Here is a 20,811-nt window from a genome sequence, read left to right as displayed (position 1 = left end):
ATCATTGTTTCTGTGTTAAAAATAAAAGATAGGTATAACCGACAAGGAATATCGTATTTATTAAATTCCTAACATAGGAATACCTTTTATTCCTGCCCTCATTGCCTCAACCTACATACACGAGTATTTTTGATCGTAACTTGACCTTATCATTGAATCAGAAATAAAAATTGACAAGGAGTATTATATCCGCATGTATGCTGACACAAGAATATATTATATTTCTGATTCCACGATCTCAATATGAAGGATGAGGCCACGTATACGTTTTATATACGATACCTTGAGGAGGACCACACAGCCGAGCGGTCGAAACACTGATCGATGGAGGAATGAAAAATCGCCACGTTGTTACTCAATGTCGAAGACGGAACTGGCCACGTGAACCAATACGGGCGTGCGATGAAACCGGTTGAATTAAGAGCACTAGAGCGCCCTGCCCTGAAGCCACCCACAAGTCCGACAATGGCGTGGGAGCAGACGAGGTGCCAGTTGGCGCGCCATATCTCTAGCTTATTATACGAGCGTCGTTAAATCGAGCCTATCTAGCCGTCGCGTCCTGGAATGGCCGTGTCGAAGACACGCGCGTCATTATGAATACCGACAGGGTTAGGGTCGTGGCTCTCTTCGAATGATGAACCCATTTTACGATCCACGAATCGTCGCGTCGAAAAAGTTCGGGTGGCATCCAGCGGTACCACTCGAGTCTTATGGGGTCTTGTGGAGGGCTGACTCGTAAATCTTCGAGTCGACTGATTGAGTAGGCGAACGGGACATGGGAGTATAGGTTGCGACGAAAAATCGGGAATGGAGCGCATGGAAATGCGAGGGAGAGTTGTTGGTTGAAGGAACTCGTTCGTTGAAGGAGATGAGAATCGTTTCTTTCTTCGTATTTATGGTTGCAATGAAAAGGGTGGTTTTTGTGTCGGTTCATTAACTTGTGACGAGCGCCATGTAGAGTTTTTAATGGAATAGAATCGGGTCCTGTTGAGGAATATGGTTTATTTACATGTTGTTGACCGTGTATGTCAATAACAAAGACTCTATAGAGATTCCCTATGGATACTATAGAGATATATTGGTGTATCTGTATCGTATCATATAATCGTATTAATGGTATAACTCTACTTAGAATTATTATGTAAGATTATTCCAGTTGGTCCCGAATTCAGTTGCTCTTACGTCCAATAAATATTCATGATCGATCAGTCCATCATCCAACACTCGTTCAAAAAGAAAGAGGAACAATCGTTCGTTATAATTATCGAATCGATCTCATATTTCACGAGCTTCAAGCGTCAAAGCCGCGCCATGAAACGCAGAAGGAGAGCTCGCAAGGATCGAGCCATGAAACGTAATTCCTCGTAAAAGTCGTTCGATTCCATAAGACGGTAATTGAAAACAAGTCGCCGCGCGTGACCGGCGACGGAAGTAATCCTCCCCGATTTTTGCCTATAGATCATGACAGACTGGTTTCGCAAAAGGATCGCTTTGATTGCAATTTATTTGTAATGTTACCCCGAGCGACGATTCTCGAAGCGAAAGTGCGACACGTCGTGAAAAACACCGTCGCGACGCGCGCGGGTATTACAAGCGCGATAATTAGTCGTGAAAGTGTAACGATAAAAACTGTTTCGATACGAACAAACGCCTTTTTGCGTCGCGAACAATTTGATCCCGAGTAACGAGCCGCGTGGATCCTTCTCATCGAGATCTCGCGGTCGTGATCATGTTATCAATCTTCCGTCTGCCAGACGATCGAGTGAAATCGTCGTTTGTAGGAAAAACTGCGTCTGTAACTGTGTCGATACTCTGTAGCACCGCTACCTAATCTTTTTCTCATTGTGACATACTTGGGAGAGGCTAACGTTCGTATGGCGCTCTTTTTTATATGGTAGAGGTTCCGATGGTGTTACATAACAATATTGTAAGAAACTCATTTATAGCTTGTTTTAATTGCGGTACGTACATCGTCTTTAAATCAAACGTTTTAATGTTATTTTGTTCTTTGCATCCTTTTCGGCACTTATCTTTATTCGTTCCGGTACGCTTACCGTTCTTTTTCTAATTCTTCACTTTATTACACTTGTTCGTGCGCTCACGTTCGCGGTTCCGAAATTCCTATCGAGCAACACACACACACACACACACGCGCGCACACACTCGCTTTCTCCTGCCTTATTTAAATCTTCCACTATGTCGCTCTGTACGGTTAACCGTTGCCCTCATACGGATTTTATTCTAGCTGCTGGTCTGAGCAACAATTTCTACTTTCGACTTTATCCAATTAAGATGATACGTATTTCATGACGGTCCACGGAGACGCGATGTTATTTTACGCCGTTGCGGCCCAGATTTCTCCGCGAGCTTTATATGGGAAAACCGTGTGCTCCACGACCGTGTTCCATAGAACCCTGTCAACTTCGTTAACGTTTTCGTGTCTCTTGACATTTGTGCCCCGAGATCGCGCAAAGGTTGAAGTAAGAAACACGTCGCGATACAAACGAGTTACAAATTGTAGGAACAAATATCCCATGGGAGAGTTTCTTAGAAAATTCTACAGTAAAAGGATAGTGCTTGTTATAATTTCGTTAAATAAATATATAATTAACCCTCTGTTCGATGAATCTTGTTATTTACACTTTCAGAAAGTAATTAGCAATCTAGATAATAAATGTAAACCGCTCATCAAAATTTGTATTTCCTAGTGGTACATATCTGGCTTAAAAAGAATGTTTGTGAATTTATATAAAATGAAATATTATAAAATTATATCCACGATCAGGAGGTGCTTTTATTGAGTTTCTGATCGAAGACATTATAACGAAATAGAAGGTTAAAAAGAACTTGTAGCTATTCATTATATTTTCACTGGGCGAAACAATTTGTCAATTTTTTATTTTCGGATGAATTCTTGCATTCAATTGAAAAAAGTATCTTTTCAGTAACTAAAATATTGGTAGATTCAGTATAAAAATCATCGTCATGCCAAATGGCTACACATTTTAAATCTTCAAAGAACCCACATATTTTCTCTGGATCATCGATCAAACATTTAATCCCCGAACATCGCTTCCTCGATCATTTCTCTTGAATCTCACCTTCGGCGTGTTTCCGTTCTCTCGATTCGTTCAACGTCCACGACGTGCAACGCTTTTGCGTAAATTCACACCACGAGGAAGAAGTGTAAGGGAAAAAATATGTAGCTGCACCGTGACCGACGTGGAATGTCGAGATCTCGACTGCTTCGCGATCAAACGGATGAGCGAATCTCTCAGCTTCGGGCTGCAACTAGAATCCAGCCGCGCAAGAAGCGTATGCAAAAGATGTTTCTGCTCTCTGACGGAGTCTGCGCTGGAGACTGTGTAGCTGTTACGCGAGATACGAGTGGGGTTAACAAACTCTCTCGCATCTGTTTAATAGTGCGATATATTAGTAGGAATAATTTGTAGGAATTTATTCTGTGCCTTTAACCCATTAACTTGCAAATTTCCGTTCCGGTTCTGTTCAACTTACAGACGAATTTCAAATGTGTTTATTTGTTACAAAGAAGCAAAGCACAGAATACACAGTTTCTATTACAGACGTACCAAATCTATTTCTAGCGTCGAGTGAGGTACGTAAAACTCGAAAATCCATCATCTGTTTTCCTGCATAGATTTATTTTTGTAGTAAAGTAAAAGGTTGAATTATAGTAAATATTACTTACTAATAAAACCAAAGAAACTTCGGGGATAATCTAATACTATATCACTACTAGGTAACTTTAATTTCGTTTTCCTGAATTATACGAACGGGAGTAGTTCGGATCGCTCAATTTATTGGCCCCGCCATTACTCCGGACTTTCTAAATATATTATCCGTATTGCAGCGTACGGTAGGATATATATTCAAAGCGGGATCATTTTCAAAGGGGATAACCACTTATCAGACTGGAAATCCTGCGGGCTCGCCGCGCCAGTCTTATGGCGTCCTCCAGATAATGGCAAAGCTGCTGGCAACTTCTGACATCGATTCTCTTTTTGGTCGTAAATCGGCGGTCTCTTAGAACCCGCGATAAATTACTTTACGCCTGAATCAGGGGTAGCATCGTGGAATCCCGAGGAAACGTACGCGAGTCGGCCTCGTACCTGCGTATCGTTCGAAAAGGCTTAATGACTCGATCCGCTGTGTTACGCTGGGTAAAGAGATCGAAACACCGTTGAAGGGCGTGAAAGAAGTGAACATAAGTACAGGTTCACCGACAAATTACGATAGGTGTATGCTTTCACGTTTCCAGGACACTTTTGTTCAGGTCCAAAAGGGAGACATGCCTTGGACAAATGCAAGAGTTTAGGTTTGAATCAGAGAACGAAGCGTATAGATCAGCGAAAGTCAGTGTCGAACTGTGTGTGCGACTAACATCGAGGCACTATTTTAGTTGATATCCGTACCGACTTGTTCAACTATAATCCTGCACCATTGTAACAATAATTCACCATCCATTGCCATTATCTAATTAAATCCTACAATATTAAACGAGGTCTGTCTGCCACAATAATTAGAATTCGAGTTATGTGGAACAGCGGACGATGATAAGAACTAGCGCGTGCATGGAACATGTTATCATTAGTCTTATCGAAATTGTAGAGAATCCATCGGAGCGAGTTCTTGGAGTGTGGAGCTCCTCGTATACATTTAATCTAACATACAACGGTGTATTAAACCAATTTAAAATACATGACCGCATATTTACGAACTGTTACCATGTCAGAGTTATAAAACAGTATAAAGAATTAACGGGTATGCTTGAGACAAGAAAGAGTCGCATGGCAACCATAGAAATATCGATAAACAACATTCTAACGAGTACATAAATTAAGACATATATATATATATATATATATATATATATATATATATATCATATATATATATATATATATATATGATATTTGTTACTTTTTATATAATCTGGTTAAATAAACAAATACATAAAAAATAAATATAAACAAGGTCAAAGATTTCTGAACTTTGTTAATCATAAATGTTTCGGTAGTACGAAAGAATTGAAAATAATCTTCTCTTAAATTTTACTTTCACGAATATTCTTTAAATTCGTTGCAACACGTTCAATAATCCCTTCGCGTAAGTTTAATAAATATTTCGTTCCGGAACGAGTAACTAATTGTTAAACGTGAAATTGTTTAAAGGCAGAGCTTATGGAATACACGATGCAGAATGTTATTCAGATGCGAATAAATGACCGAATGATGTAACACGTGGATAAATGAATAGTCGTGAAAGAAAAATGGAAAAAAAAATTTGTCAGAAGTGGGATTCGAACCCACGCCCTCAGAGAGGACCAGAAGCCCCAGAAAGCCCGGTGGAACGGGCAAGGTATACCTTGAGTCTGGCGCCTTAGACCGCTCGGCCATCCTGACATCGTGCTAACCGTGTCGAAATTAGCAGTCACAAGTCGATGCAATATATATATATAGCTTCGAAAGCTACTCACGCTTGCAGAAATGAGTCCTTCTTCAACTGAAACGTTTACATTATTAATGAAAGTGATGAAACTACATTTCAATGAGTTCTATACTATTTAAGTTATACAGGGTGTCCCAAAAGTCGGGGAGGAGCCGGAAATGGGGGGTAGCTGAGACGATTCTGAACAAAAATTTCCTTTGCAAAAATGTTGGATGAGGCTTCGTTGAGGAGATATTAAGAGAAAACGCCGACCAATCAGAGCGCGCGTAGACCGTTCGAGCGGCCGGGGTAGCGAAGGCTACGCGCTGAGCGGCCGCGTCAATATCCTTCGATGCACGTCGAGTCACTTGTCGCGTACGAGAGCGGCTACCTAGCGCGTAGCCATCGCTATCGCGGCCGCTCCAGCGGTATACGCGCGCTCTGATTGGTCAGTGTTTTCCGTTAATATCTCCTCAACGAATCCTCGGACAACAATTTCGCTAAGGAAAAAGTTGTTTCAAATCACCTCTACTCTGTGTATACAGAGTGTCCCAAAAATGTTGTAACACCTTGAAAGAGGTGGTCCGGGAGGTGATTTGAAACAACTTTTTCCTTGGCGAAAATGTTGTCCGAGGCTTCGTTGAGGAGATATTAACGGAAAACCCCGACCAATCAGAGCGCGAGTATGCCGGTGGAGCGCTCGCGGTAGCCAATGAGCGCGGCCGCCTAGCGCGTAGCCTTCGCTACCGCGGCCGCTCCAACGGTATACGCGCGCTCTGATTGGTCGGGGTTTTCGCTTAATATCTCCTTAACGAAGCCCCATCCGACATTTTTGCAAAGGAAATTGTTGTTCAGAATCGTCTCAGCTACCACCCATTTCCGGCTCCTCCCCGACTTTTGGGACACCCTGTATATGTTACGCATTTGTACAATTACTTGTACAGTTCTGGGTATAAACAATCATATTTTAGTAGCTATTATGATTACACTGTTCATGTTTACATAAATTCGAGTAGAAAAAACAAGACTAACGTATACGTAACGTACAGAGTTACGATAACACGAACTAAGCCAAAATCAAGGACTTATGTAAGACAAAGTAACGTCAAAACGAATAGAAATAATTGTATGGATTCGGTCCAATAATTGAACTTAAGTTACCCACTTAAAAAAAACCAACCAAGCAAGACATACGACCGCAAAGGTTAACGGTAGCGTAGCTGCTAAAAGACCTAACGAGGAACATGATAAACATCGTCGATGATAGGATCTAGTTCGGTATGAAAAATACTTGGATGGAGGGAGAAAAATTTCATCAGGATCGATTTACCGATAGATTTTTGATTATCGGTATGAAATCGCGTGTAATGACGCGTAATTGCGGCATCTAACCACTTGTCAATTATATTATTACCGGACCAATAGGGTGGTGGTAGATAGGCAAGAGTATACGATACGGCGAGATGAATCTGCATTATGCTGTTGCGCGCCTAGATCCGTCTAAACGGATACGCTGGAACTGGTTTCGACCTCACAGAACGTTTCGTCCGCGGTTCCTGGAGTCTGCCTCTGCCTTAATCCGGCATGCAGATGCGTTATCCGGTAGAAGGAATCTGTATACCTTCCCCTTCGTCGTATTATGCGCTCGCCTGGCTACCGTAACTCTGCCAGTAGGACCCACCGGTTGTCAATTATTTCGTTATCAACGCGATAAATCTCTCTGTTCAGGCTCAACAATCGTCAACAATTGGCCAATTATCAGCACGGTGGATCTGTCCGTGCCACTTGCCCACAGGTGTTCGTTACTTCGTTATCAGGCCAGTCCCTCGCGTTGATAACACCGAACCTCGCGGTGGAACGTGTCGACACGCAGTGGCGTAACATCGATCCTCCTTCGTCGCGAATTGAATATTTGCGAAGAGAAAATGTATCGAAGTTCTTTCAAATATACAAGGACGTGTACCGATGCACGGATGTATAGAATGTAGAAAGTAAAATGGAAGTTACAATATAGCATGATAAAAGAATCCTATCGCGCCATTTAGGAAACTGGACATTGCTATAGCGTCGGTTGATGGACCGCTCGAAATCTTCTAATTTTTGAATGATAGATCTTTTTGTATCGACCATGGGTTGGGCAATATCGCTCTGTAACAGTTTGGCTGTTCACTTTGGAGAATTGTATGTTGGAATATTTAATATAAATCAAGCATTTTTTTTACCTTTTATTTACAATCAACGGTAAACCTTCCATACAGGAAATAGAACGGAAATCTGCTTGTCAGATTTAAATTTCCATTTAGAGAATCTCCCTGGTATGTTAAAATTGTCTAAAATAGAACAAGGCTTCGCCAATTTCAAGGGCCACTACCTCGAGTGACAATTCTAATCTTCAGCCAGGCAAGCAGTCGCCAATTACCTCGTTATCAGACCGAATGTCAGCCAGGTAATACGAATAATGGCAGGAGCATCGGTTGAGATAAATCTGTATCAGTTTACCGCGGTAGGGACCCATTCGACTGAATGCAGAGGAACTGGTTTCTAGTCTCTTCGCGGACGAACAAATAAAAACACCTTTATGGATATTTCGGTGCAACTGTGTACCGTTCTTTCGGTCGACTACCCGTTAGGTAGAAATGTTTTTCACCGCTAAATTGTGGTCAACGTACCTATAAATTCACGTTTTAAAGGTAGGAAACAGATCGAGGTTAATAACATATATTTCCATCCTTTTACCCCAAGTATCATATAATTTCTCTGATATACGTATTCCTTGGTGTATATTTTCTCTTTATTTGTAATAAGATAGCATTTGTTTAAGCAATTATACATACAGTGAGTATGTCTCATAAATACTTGTACTCTCGATATTATTTGATATTTCTAAAGAAAATTTTCATCGTACACACGTATGTAAAGTACTTTCGTGTACGTATTTATAATGAAACATTTATTCGGAAATATCAGAGCATTTTATTTAGATAAATTTCTGTAATAGACGGAAGATAGACGAATATTTACAAGACTGACTGTGTAATATTCCATTTTAAAAAATTAATTTGTTTCATACATTTCCTCGATCATTTCACTTACAACAATTTTTATGAAAACATTACTTTTATCAAATAGAAGACTCTTATTGGCAATAAAATAAAGTAAAACAAATACAGAAAATATACTAGGATGTCCACAAATGTACAAATATATGAAATATACAATACCATAGAATACTATTATTAAACTTAACTGCGGTAATGCCGACTGAATCAATTAGGAAATCATTTGAATTCCAAACGAACATCAACGCCCCCAAACGCGACGTACGGTGACTGATTCAACGAGAAACAATGCAACGAATAAACGACACCGAAAGCAATAGCCCCGGGCTCGATAATGTCTTCACGGTGAACCATGACGGTGCCAGCAATGTTAATGCAACCACGAAGACGGCGACGACGACGAACTTGTGATCCCGGTCGGCTGTCGTGACCCGGCTTGCATTAACTCCAACTTCTTCTTCGTCTTTCTATCTATCTCTGCCTCTCTAAAAGACGCTTCACACCACCTTGATAAGATCAACACGCGCAACCGTGCGCGTCATAAATATTCTATCAAAAGCATGCGACTCGGCCGAGCCACGGGGTATCCCAAAGCGATTCGATTAAATTCATTAAACTTGAGGATATTAATATCTAAAAAAGATGGATCGACTTTTGTTCCAACAATGGGCAACAAAAGACAATTATATGCACTCGTGCAGGAATATATACATCGAGAAGTATCCCAAGTTGCTTATTCGATCGTAAAATTTTCCATTTAGTTTTCCTTCGTATTTTTCTTCTAAAAACTTCACTCGGAAATGCCACGCAATGATAAATTTCTCAAAGCAACGAAAATGTATACATTGAATTTTAGAAAAGGTTTGACGCAACCAAGTATCCAGTCGTGACCTAAACGAACCTGAAACGAGTACATGCAAATGTCGCGTAAATTCGTATTCACTGTTTCCTTTAGATATCAAAGCGCTACGTTTCTGTTATTTCAATTTCAAGTAGCAAAATTCATTGCTGAACGCACGGATTCACCGTCGCAGAGATAGGTTCGTGGTCGTGTGTGAATAGGGCTTTAGAATCCAAAGGAGCTGCTCTCCTGGCACGAAATGCACGCGTGCATCAAATGCATCGGACACTCGACGTGAGTTCACGTGCGTGCCAGCACTTCCTTGATCTCGACGAAGTCTCTTCTTCGCTCCGCGTTGCGGACTGACAGTTATTATGCGCTTAATCATTGTTTATCATTCCACGGTCTTCACAGTCCATATAATACCGACGCAACCGTCGCGATAAACGTCGTGCTAATGCGTTTTCCAACGGGATGAAAATTCTTTTCTTCGTCGCCATTACGCGGTCGTTACTAGACAACTATTTTTATTCCGAAGCCAGAGTTCGTTATTCAAATACATTTTTTCTTGAATTAATCTTCGAGTGAAACTTTATGTATTCGTATTATTAGGTGCTTAATTCGTGTTTGCTAGTCGTGTTATTCATTATTCGTGGGACGGGTTGATTGTTTAAAAATGGACCAAGGCCGTGATTCTGTTAATTTATTGAATTTTGAGAATAAATCTGTGATTACAGATTAACGCAGTATTGAAACATAATAACCTAAACACCAACGTCTATTGTCTAAGTTATAAAATTTACGCAAATGTAATTGATTCCCTTTTGTCTTTTAAATTATAAATAAATGTTATTTTGCCGACCTTTGCCGTGCACATAAAACAGTACATTAAATTCTATTCAATTTCACTGAAAAGTAGCGACTGTACATGACGCAGGAGGGCATAAAGTATCCCGGCAGAGGTCTACTAGACCCCCGGCGCGACTACTTATGGGATAATATACTCTCGAATCGTACATCACAGCGACCCAAAAACAACTCGCGGGGCTCGCGTAATTAATAATAAATTCGTTCGCCCTTTCGAGGTTTCAAGACCCAACTTTATGGCGTTCGACGCGTTCGTTATCTTCCAGTTAACGCATTAATTATTTCCACATCTGCAACACGTCCGACCACTTTGTCACTTGGTTGGATGCATCCTCTAGTATCTTTCGCATATTATCTCTTCGCGATCCGAGCTTCCGCGCTACCAGTTCCACGCTTGAGCGTCCATAGCACAGATGCGTCAACGACAAATCTCGGGATGTTTCGACTCGAGATTACGTGGTACGCCGAGCTGTCGATGACTCCGAGTCAATATCCACCTGGGTATCGATAACGAAATCTTCGAGGAGGAGGACATTAAGCCTTTGCGCGTGGATATTTCCTCTGAGGGGATATTATGAGCAATTAGTGCAAATTGGACAGATAAACAAGTCATTCTATGATTACAGACTTCAAGATATAAATTTCTAATGCACATAGAATTTTAATTTCTGATCATGAATGCGTCCCTCGATGTCTATAGATTTATTGAAATCAAATGTCAATACAATATTCGATGTAGAAATTAATTTTGTGTTTACTATTATATTATATATTATTATATAATGTAATATATATATAATTATAAAAGAAATATATATATTTTTCTAACCTTCCCTTAGTTGTACATTTCAAAAGAGGATGTATAGTTAATAAAATACATAGTACATTATAATATGCATTATATATATAATAAGGTATATATTATAAGGTTAGAAAAATATACAAAATAAAATACAGCTTTCCTTATAAATAAATGGTAAATTACCTTTAGAAAGGCACGGAATTAATTTCCACGCGTATTAAACTACATGGGCGTAAGGTACACTATTTAATACGACGATGACTTTATTAGAAGATGGTTCAGAGCGCAAAGAGTTAAATTTTCGATCAACCGTCGCGCCGCCGCGATTGTCCGTTCGCATACAAATCGCTCATAAACTTCCTCTCTGCCCCGGCTGAAAGTCTCACCTCTTCCCGCCATCGTGTAATCGTTTAATCCGCGCATGGCGAGAGTAAATCGTTGACATTACGATTGACCTTTCGCAATCAAAGGGGTGACCGTGTGCGCCCGCGGGTAAGTAGCGATTCTCGCGGATGTTCCGTTGTAAAGACACCGCTAATCAAGTAAACTCTGATCGCGAGATGAGATGCACGCTTCTATTAGCCTGGGAGCCGGGATCCTGAGGGTGGAGATCTCCTTGGCTCGTAAATTGAATCCTTCTACGTTGGCTAAAAAAAAATCGCGCTTGGTAATTGAGGGGATTCGAGTAATTGGATGGAGCGCGGCCAATTGACTGTCTATTTTATGCGAATACCAACCCATCTCTATACTACGTATGCACGCCTTTTGCGCATGGTTCCTGCCCTCTTTCGTCGAGTCTCGAAAGCGGCATTAATCATTTCAGGAATTTTTGAAGCTCGTTCTGAAATATTTTTATTATATGTATATATATGTATACATATACAACCATCTTCTGATAAAGTCATCGTCGTATTAAATAGTGTACCTTACGCCCATGTAGTTTAATACGCGTTGAAATTAATTCTGTGCCTTTCTAAAGGTAATTTACCATTTATTTGTAAGGAAAAGCTGTATTATATATACATATATATATATATATATATTCAGTCCTAGAAGGAATTTGTTTAAATTAAATTAGTTTTGTGGTTTCAAATAAATGTTTCACTGTAAGTATATACATGAAGAAACTTTCCACATGTATATATTTATGATGAAAAATTTATTTGGAAACATCAACCTATCATTTAATTTCGATAAATTTCTTCAATAGACCTGCTAGTAAAGTATATATATATGTTCACCATTTTCCTTAAATATTTATGAATACAATTGTGATTTCGCTTTTACGAGACCATCTATTAATATGAATTTGAAATTAATAATCAATTACAATCCCCATATTTGTATCGAGAAACTTATGTCGTTATCCCGATTAAGGTGGCGACTTTAAGAAAATTACAAGTAGAATCTGTATCAAATTACCTGTTACTAATCGATTATACGATCGGTTTAAACGCACCGAGTAAATTTATGTATTTCCTACGTTGATAATTAGCAACATTCGACCACACAGTCTGTAAAAGTTTCGTTTCTTGCTACCCAATATATATTATCTACAAGGTATGCGTACGCGTCAAATCGCAGCTCCGAAGGGAGCAAGCAAAACGGGCAAAACAGACTCGCTCAGCGAGGAGGATAGAGTAATTAAAACCACGATCAAAACCGGGCTGCTGGGTCTTTATAATTCCAGAGTAATTACTCCTTCGAGCCGCTTTCATTTGCAACCCCAAGCGTTTCTTTCGCGCGTCCCCTAACCGTTCCTGTTCCATCCCGAATTAATTCTCAGCGCGCGGAATACAAAAAAATTCTACGTGGAACCGATTATTTCAAATTATCATAATAACTTTGCTGCCTCTCGTTTCGAAACTATCCATTGAAACAATTGTAACATTGTACAAAAGTCTTAGGTCATCGTGTGAAACTTACATTCCGCTTAAACAAAATCTATGTTAATGAAATATATTCGATAACATTTTTAATCCATATCCTGATTCATAACTGAAAAATTTCAACGACATCATTGTTTAAACTATGTCTTTTATTGCTAAATGCTTGTATGAACGCTTTGACGAGGCCAATGGAAGGCCTCGCGCATTTCTGGGAGGTCGCGACGTTTCACGGGAAGCGGGAACGTAAAACTAAAGTTGTTAGGATCACCAGGTGGCGGAGTTTGATCCGACACCTCTGTTAATCGAACGCACGCGATCGAAAATGCTAACGAACCGAATCGTCGACAGGGAGGTGCGTAGGCAGTGCACGTTATAACTCTATCTCTCACGCGATTCATTGATAGGTGCACGGCCTCGCGTAGTCGAAGATCAGTGGCGATGTCCCACATTCTTACGAGAAAAACGAACATCCCTATACATCACGCTTACTTTTAGCCTCGCCTCATGCGAGATAACAGTTTTGATTAACGATCGCCTATCGAACACGTGAGCCTTTAAATTAAAACGGAAACGCTTCCGAGCATTTCATTTTTTTTTTTTTTATGCGATGGAAGCAATGGTGGCGTGCACAGGTGGATAAAATATTACTTTGTATAGCGAATAGTAAGCGATTAATTTTATTTTACATCGCGAGACTATGCAAATGAAGAAGGTTAACTTCTGCGAAAAGTTTTTTAAATCGTAGCAATTCATTTTCTTTTATTAATAGTAGTAATCTTACGAAACAAATTTTGAGTTCGCTTGGCTACCCTTGGAAAGAAATTCTCAACGATCGACGAATAACATAGTTGTGATATATGTATTATTAATCAGATATCACAACTTGTCTGGACTGATGGCGTACAACTTTTCCAAACAAAGTACCGAGGAATCGATGATATCTCCAACGAAGTAAAACTTGGACTAGTTTCAGTGTGTTTGCGCAACGCTTAAAACGATACACAAAATGTTAACGTTGGCGCCTTATCGCTCGAATGCGTGTACCTATGCGTATCCAACAGGTAAATACATCGGAAGGTGAGAGCAGCCAGTAACCAACCAACCAGCAAGGAATACAACCATTTTCATAGTAAAAACATAGAGACATATGTATACAAACACGTGGCTGCAAAACTTTCATTTCTTCTTGGACAAGGGGAAGGTTACTCAATTCGACATGTATAATTTTCTTTTTTTCAGGGATTAAATGTTTTTCTTTCTGTGGCTTCAAGCAGATTATTTTTGTTATATTTTGTTTTGTTTACACCGTATAAATATATACAGTTGGATTAAAAGTGGTCAGCTGAATAAGTTAGTTAATGTAACCTCGACCCAAAATAGAAAAAAAAAAAACACCCTCGATAGGGTATGTCTAGTATCAATAATATTGTCTGATACAGTTTCGCATCGTTTGGTGAGGAGTGCAATAATAACCGCGGCACGACTTCACGGGATGACCTAACATAATAGTTACCGCGTTGAAGTGAAAGAATCGCTCGATCCGATCGGTTCTCCAGATTCCGTACCCGGATCTTTCAGGGCTCCTCTAACCGATTGAGTTATCCAGGTCGTCGACAGATGCCTTTCCCTAAACCCCCTAGCGCTCGAAATGGCCGCCGCCTACATTAACGTCCGGCATCTAGGTATCGCGGAGAAGAACAATCAAAGAACTCCGCCGTCGGCGGTCAAACGGCTCCTATGAAGCCTTTTCCATATATCGATTCCGTCAGCGTCAGCTCCTCGATAGGTGCTGGAAGCTCGTTACACGCGTGTCCCAGCGTTTAATTCGTCGCCACGGCGAAATAGCGATCGGAACGGCTACCATCGTCTAACGGGAACGGCACCCGTTAAGCTGCGGTTACGGTTGACGGTCGTCGAAGACCGGCATCGAGTTATGGTAATGCCCCCCTCGTGCCCGCCGCGCAATCAACATGCGAAAAGGCTACTTAGTGGTCGATCCGCTTGACGCACGCACTGCTTCCTCGTTTACTCCGCGGAGCTCTGATCCCATTAACCTGGACACCGTGGACCTATTAAGGGGACATTCTAGGCCATTCGCGGCGTCTCGAGATTGTCTAGTGAGCCAAAATAAGGAAAGACGACGATATAGCCTGATGGCGTGATGATATTCTTGGCAGCACGTAGGAAAATGTTTTGATAAGTGAGAATGTATCGTGAGCACTGGGTCGGTTTGATCTTGTCGTTGGAACTGATGGGATTCAAGGATTTGAAGGTTACATGAAATGGTGAAGTTATTTTAAACTAATGCCTATATTTTATGAGCCTACAAAAATACATCATTCTATCTCGAAAATACATTATATGCTCGTTTTACTGTCATCTTGAAGTTCATTCAAAGTCGTTATTTCACTTGTATCCGTATAATAAATATTATTTATTCAAGAACAACAAACTACTCAATTAATATTAAAATTCGCAATTGATATTAATCTCATGTAACATATTCTTCAGAACACTATACCTAACAATGAACAATGAAAATATGCCTCTCGAAAATTGTCGAGTGATCTCTGAAAATTCTAAAGAAACCATTAGTCACGACGATACTTGGTCATCATAAGTGTAAATAAAATTGCCTCGTATCGACTTTCGTTGATCGATAAAGCTATTTGCTCTGCACACGCAGGGCAGAAAACGATTGCGATCGTGCGTACGTAGTTGGTTGCCGCGAAATCGATCGAAACGCATTGCTCAGTCATCGTGTAATTTGCATCCGCTCTAATTTTTTATCCGAGTTTCGTCTTCGGTAGCCGATACCAAGACGCGTAATAACGTCTGCGTTTCGTGAAAGTGTGTCAATAATGAATGCACAAAAAGAATGACGGTGAAAGACGGAACCGGTCAACACTGCATAAATCAAGTAGCTGGTAGACACTTCGATGCTGGCTGCCTCTTTATGCTACTCGAATTAATTGCACCATTCGTAATCAAGCATTTTTGACTCTTTGCGTCGTTATGCATCGCATGAAAGTCGTCGTTCGAGAAAAGTATAGAATTTTCATCCTACTAATGAATATTTAAATGAGAATTTCTCCTTCACCTCGAATTCGTGGTTTTATATGTTTATAAATATCTCTGATTCTATAAGTAGGAGACTTTGAAAGAACCGTATATTCTACTTTTTGCTTCGTTCTGATTACATAAAAATCTTTGTCGAAACGAGATCATGACATTTTCTCCTTTATCCACAATTTATAGCTTTGTGTGTTTATATTAACGAGTTTCTTTAATCTTATTTTATTTAAGTTGATATTAAATTTAAATTGCTACTCGGAGCACATTGAAACTACATGCCATGCAAATGTAAAATGTTATGCTATTCATCAGAGGTTATCAAAATAACGTGTTTTATCGTCAGCCATCTAAAGATTGCTCGGTATTTAACGCCGATGAATTATCACTGTACCCTGTTTGGCACTCGGCATGCTCGACTTGCACTAACTTGTAAGTTCCATGTCAATTATGTCGATGGTCGATTAGATCAGCGAGATAAGGATAAGAGTTATTCGAGAGATGCAGTCCGGTGTATTATCTCGGTTATTCCAATTGCTCTTGCTGGTCAATCGAGGACCGATTGTAATTGCCACCTCGTAACGAAAAATTCTGACCACTCGTTATTTACATACGAGAAAAATTGTTTTTATATTAATCTAGAAAAGAATTTTGTAAAATTTCGGACACGGATAGGTTAAATGTTTTTTTTTTCTTTTTCTTTTTATAATTTGTAAATGATGCGCTGTAAGCAAAAGTTCTTCCTTGTGTAAAAGTAACAAGGAACAAATTATCTATCAATTTATCTATCTATCTAATAACAGTTTTCCCGTTCGATTTTGTTACTTTCATTTATCCTCCGTGTTACGCAATATTATCAGTGAAATACTCCCAGATTAGCCCAGACTTAGAAACATTTAAAACTATGCACTCACGTTCGAGTTATTGCGAAAGTAACCTTGTAGCAATCGTCACCGATCTCACCGGTCTCATCAATCATTTCATGTTTGCAACAAAACGCGTTTGCGGTCGTATCACCCGACGATGCAGGCAAACCAACTACCGTATGAAATCACCTGGAACGATGTCCGAACGGTGAACGAGATAAAACGAAGCAGAAACTGCAATCTACCTCGGACAAGCATCGCGATGATTAATCGTTCTCGCGCCTGTACGGTTTCGTAGAAATTTTCCGTCGATTTCACAATTAAATTTGCACACATGTCGCGCGAATTACCGCGTCAAACTTGATCGATCCGACAGAAGTTTTACGATCAACTGTTTTTTAAATTATTTTATCTTAAATCGATACACCATATTTCAACGAGGAGTGATTTTCGGAGCATTTGGTTTTCGAAATAGCCCACATGTGGTCTTGAATGAAATAACTTTGACTTTCTATCTGTGTACGAAATCATCTTCCACTACATATGTTAATACGTATATTTTTGCATTCCATCGCTATTTGAATGAATTATTTTAACAAAATATGAAATTATTTGAATTTAACTTATCCAATTAACCAAAGTACATTGCTACTGCTCGCTAGAAATTTGATCTGTCCCAAAATTCTTTCAATAAACAAATATCAGATCGAGTATCTAACTATCAGCATCATTTGCAGAATCGTTTTCACCTTTCCTCGTTTGTACTTGGAAGCTTGTATTTAGTAAGCCCCCTAACATTATTCAATTCACGTTTTTACGACATGGTTGTCAGCAGTCGTTGTCGCTGGCGCTTTTCATGATTGCCAGCCAGTGGCAGCCACCGTTGCAATCGTGAACAACGACCAGATGGGAGGTGTCCAGGGACTGCCTCGGTGGCATACGGCTCGAACCGCAAAATAAAGGAAATATCGAACGCGCGTCGCCTTTGTAACCGCTAAGAAACCGCAGGATGACTGGAGAGACTTTCCGCGACATGGTCGTTCGTCTTCCGAACGCATCGACCCGTGAGCAAGCGTTCGCTATGGGACAAACGCGGCGTGTTATCGATGTTCGGGTGCAGAATGGATGATAATCTTCGCGGCCGCTCATTACACCGTTCGTTAAAACGTTTTTTGCGCAACCACCCGTTAGAGGGAAGGAAAGACCTGAGCGAGGAAAATTATACTTCGGTCGCCGAGAAGAACACAGTGTATCCCTGCGAAGTGTTATTTTGCAATTTGCCAGGGGTCGTCCGAGGTTCTGCGGTTTAAGTAGGAAGTTAGGAAGAAACAGGCTGTATCGGTTTAGAGAGGAGCTCGAGCTAATTCTAACTCGATGTTGAGCACGAGTGCTTGGATAATTTATTTCCAAATGGTAATTGGTCATGTGCTAGGTTATTGGTTGATGATTAAGAGAGGAAATTACATTGGAACGGGAAATATTAACACATTCGCGACCGCTGACGTGAACTCGCGTCACTTCAGATTCTATTCCTGGTTATAAAAATGATTGTAACTCAAACGGCAATGAATCTAAATGAACGGGAATGAAATCTAAACTTTTAGTGCAAACTGTATTGCTTTTAGTGTAAAATGTATACAGAAATAAATTATGAAGAATTAAACAAACACGAACAGAACTTATAGAGTCTAACAAGTTTTGTATTTGCTTGAGTAGTCTAACAAGTTTTGTATTTGCTTGAGTAGCCTACCATGTTAATAACTTTGAAATATCAGACGACTGTTGATGATCGTCGCAATTGCTGCCCGCAGCAAGGTTGCACGCTGACGGCTGCAGCCTTGGTAGTGCCCGATGGCCTGAACAAAGTGTCTTCTATGGTGCTCGAGCGCTCACGCGGTATCATTACTAGATCAGCGGAAGTGTAGTCGCCAGTTCTCTTCAGCGTAAACCTGTCGCATAACAAGCATACCCGACACTTCGCTTCGTGCTACGGTACACTGGCCTTTTTGCTGGCTGATGTTAGCACATCCAGTGACTCGGCGGCCTAACCGCATTTAGATTTTTATATACACTCCGAGATAAATCGTTTCGATATCCCTAGTGAAGAACGTTCCATCCCAGATGGCGGAATTAGTATGTTTTATTCATTTACGAACGGAGATTTAGATTGGAACTTGGCGTCATCTTGTTTCTCATATTATTATGTAACGATTGCTTTGTGAGTATGCGTGACGAGGTTATTATGATTCAATTAGAAATGTTTGTACGAAGCGTTTTAGACCTACAGGACCCATTGCACTTGAGACAAGTAACAGAGAACACGTGGAACACAGCAAAAACAATATATTGAATACGATGCAGAAGATCCTGAATTTTCAAAGTATAACGTAGTAACAAGTTTATATAGTACACAAAGGTGTGATATTTATGTAGCATAAAGGAGAACAAAGTTTGGAGATTTTCAGAACTGAACATTGAATGCAAATCAGCCATCGATATTCGCTGCTTTAACACCCAAGACAGCTTTAAATCCATCTGAATATAACTCTACCGATAATCTAATACGTGTAATTAATAACTTGGCCACTCACACTGTACGTGCCAGCATCCTCGAAGGGATTAAATTCAATTCTTGACTCAAAGTCAAGGAACCTCCTTCCGTCGATAAAGTACAACGAGGCCACAAAAGTTGGAGCAGAAGTAATCCCGTAACCCTCGCTTCCTGCGACTGGCTTACGCAGATAGAAACGCACAATTGACTCGTAATTCATTTACGTAGCCTCGCATCCTGTAATCGATGCAGGAGCAGTCGTTGCCCCTCGCGATACCGTCCACCTTCGGAAGTTCCGACAATGAACAGCGCATTTGCATCCTGCGGCGATTATGTCGTTCCTATTTGCAGAAAAAAAAGAAACGCAGGAAGTGGCTGTGGAAAAATAGAAAAAGGACCAGTGGACACGCCGAAACGAAATCGGGCAACGTTTAAAGAAAATCTAAACTCATTTCGTACAGCATAGAGACACGGCGATGTTTGTAGCATATAAAACGTATAGAAGATAAATTTCACATATAGTATAATGCATATGTGTAATATCGTAAGCGACGAAGTATGATATATATTGTTTTAATACAAAGAATATATATTCTCTCGCATTCCTAATCAGTTGATTCGTAGTCCTGAATTCTCCTCTTGCCTTGCTTCCTCCTCGTTCGATTGACTCCTCCCTAGAAAGGCCGCGAACGAAATTACCGCTCTGAAATCAAGAATCAGTTATCCTTGCCCCCTTTCGCTTCCTCCCCCGAGGAACACCTGGGGACTGCGCAGCAAACCGAACCGCGGCGAAAAAAAAAAGAAAAGAACGACTCCGCTGGTTATAAATTCCACGGTCGATTTTCCGCCTTCGGACGCACCTAAGCGTGCCTCCGGGACGTCTGGCCGATGCGTTCGTTGCGTGCAACATATGTATTTTCCCGCGTGGCTGTTTTATTCGGTGTGCTATCTGGCTCACGTGATACTCGCGATATAAACACGTGGAACGGTCGAACGCGCCGCTAAGAAATGTAAATTTGTCCGCGGCGGGTATCTGTACGCGGTCAGCGAGTTAAGGGAACTCTTCGACGCCCGTGGGCGCAACAATTTACTGAGGTAATTATTGCAAGTTATCGGGAATTGTACAAGAAACGTTTGCATACCGGGAATTGACCATCTGCTGTTGCCATGGACGCCAAGCATCCGGTTTGCATGTCTACGTCTACGCACTTACGCAGGCACCATTCCGGAGCAATGGAAGCTAAAAATTTTAAAAAGTAACAGATTGTGATAATACTTTTTTCTTTAGAACACGCTGGAAACAAAAATAGAGACTAATAAATTGTACGAATTCATTCTAGGATTGGGAATTTTGAATAGAAGGGTTTCAAAGGGTATTTGATATTTTGTTCAGGGTTAGATGGGTTTAGATAGGCT

General features: G+C 40.4%; 1 protein-coding gene and 1 non-coding gene across 7 annotated transcripts in view; one reads left to right on the top strand and one right to left on the bottom strand.

The window, feature by feature from the left end:
* LOC128885005 (ankyrin repeat domain-containing protein 6) overlaps nt 1-20,811 on the top strand; it is a 157,752-nt gene that overhangs the window by 111,141 nt on the left and 25,800 nt on the right. The window lies entirely within an intron of this gene.
* Nucleotides 5,306-5,423, bottom strand: Trnal-caa (transfer RNA leucine (anticodon CAA)). The gene is made up of 2 exons: nt 5,386-5,423; nt 5,306-5,350 (listed from the first exon to the last, which is right to left on the bottom strand). It is a non-coding gene; the product is annotated as a tRNA-Leu (tRNA).

This window comes from Hylaeus volcanicus, chromosome 2 (genome assembly GCF_026283585.1).
Source record: "Hylaeus volcanicus isolate JK05 chromosome 2, UHH_iyHylVolc1.0_haploid, whole genome shotgun sequence".
Lineage (NCBI taxonomy): Eukaryota > Metazoa > Arthropoda > Insecta > Hymenoptera > Colletidae > Hylaeus > Hylaeus volcanicus.
This window is presented reverse-complemented; position numbering and strand designations above follow the sequence as displayed.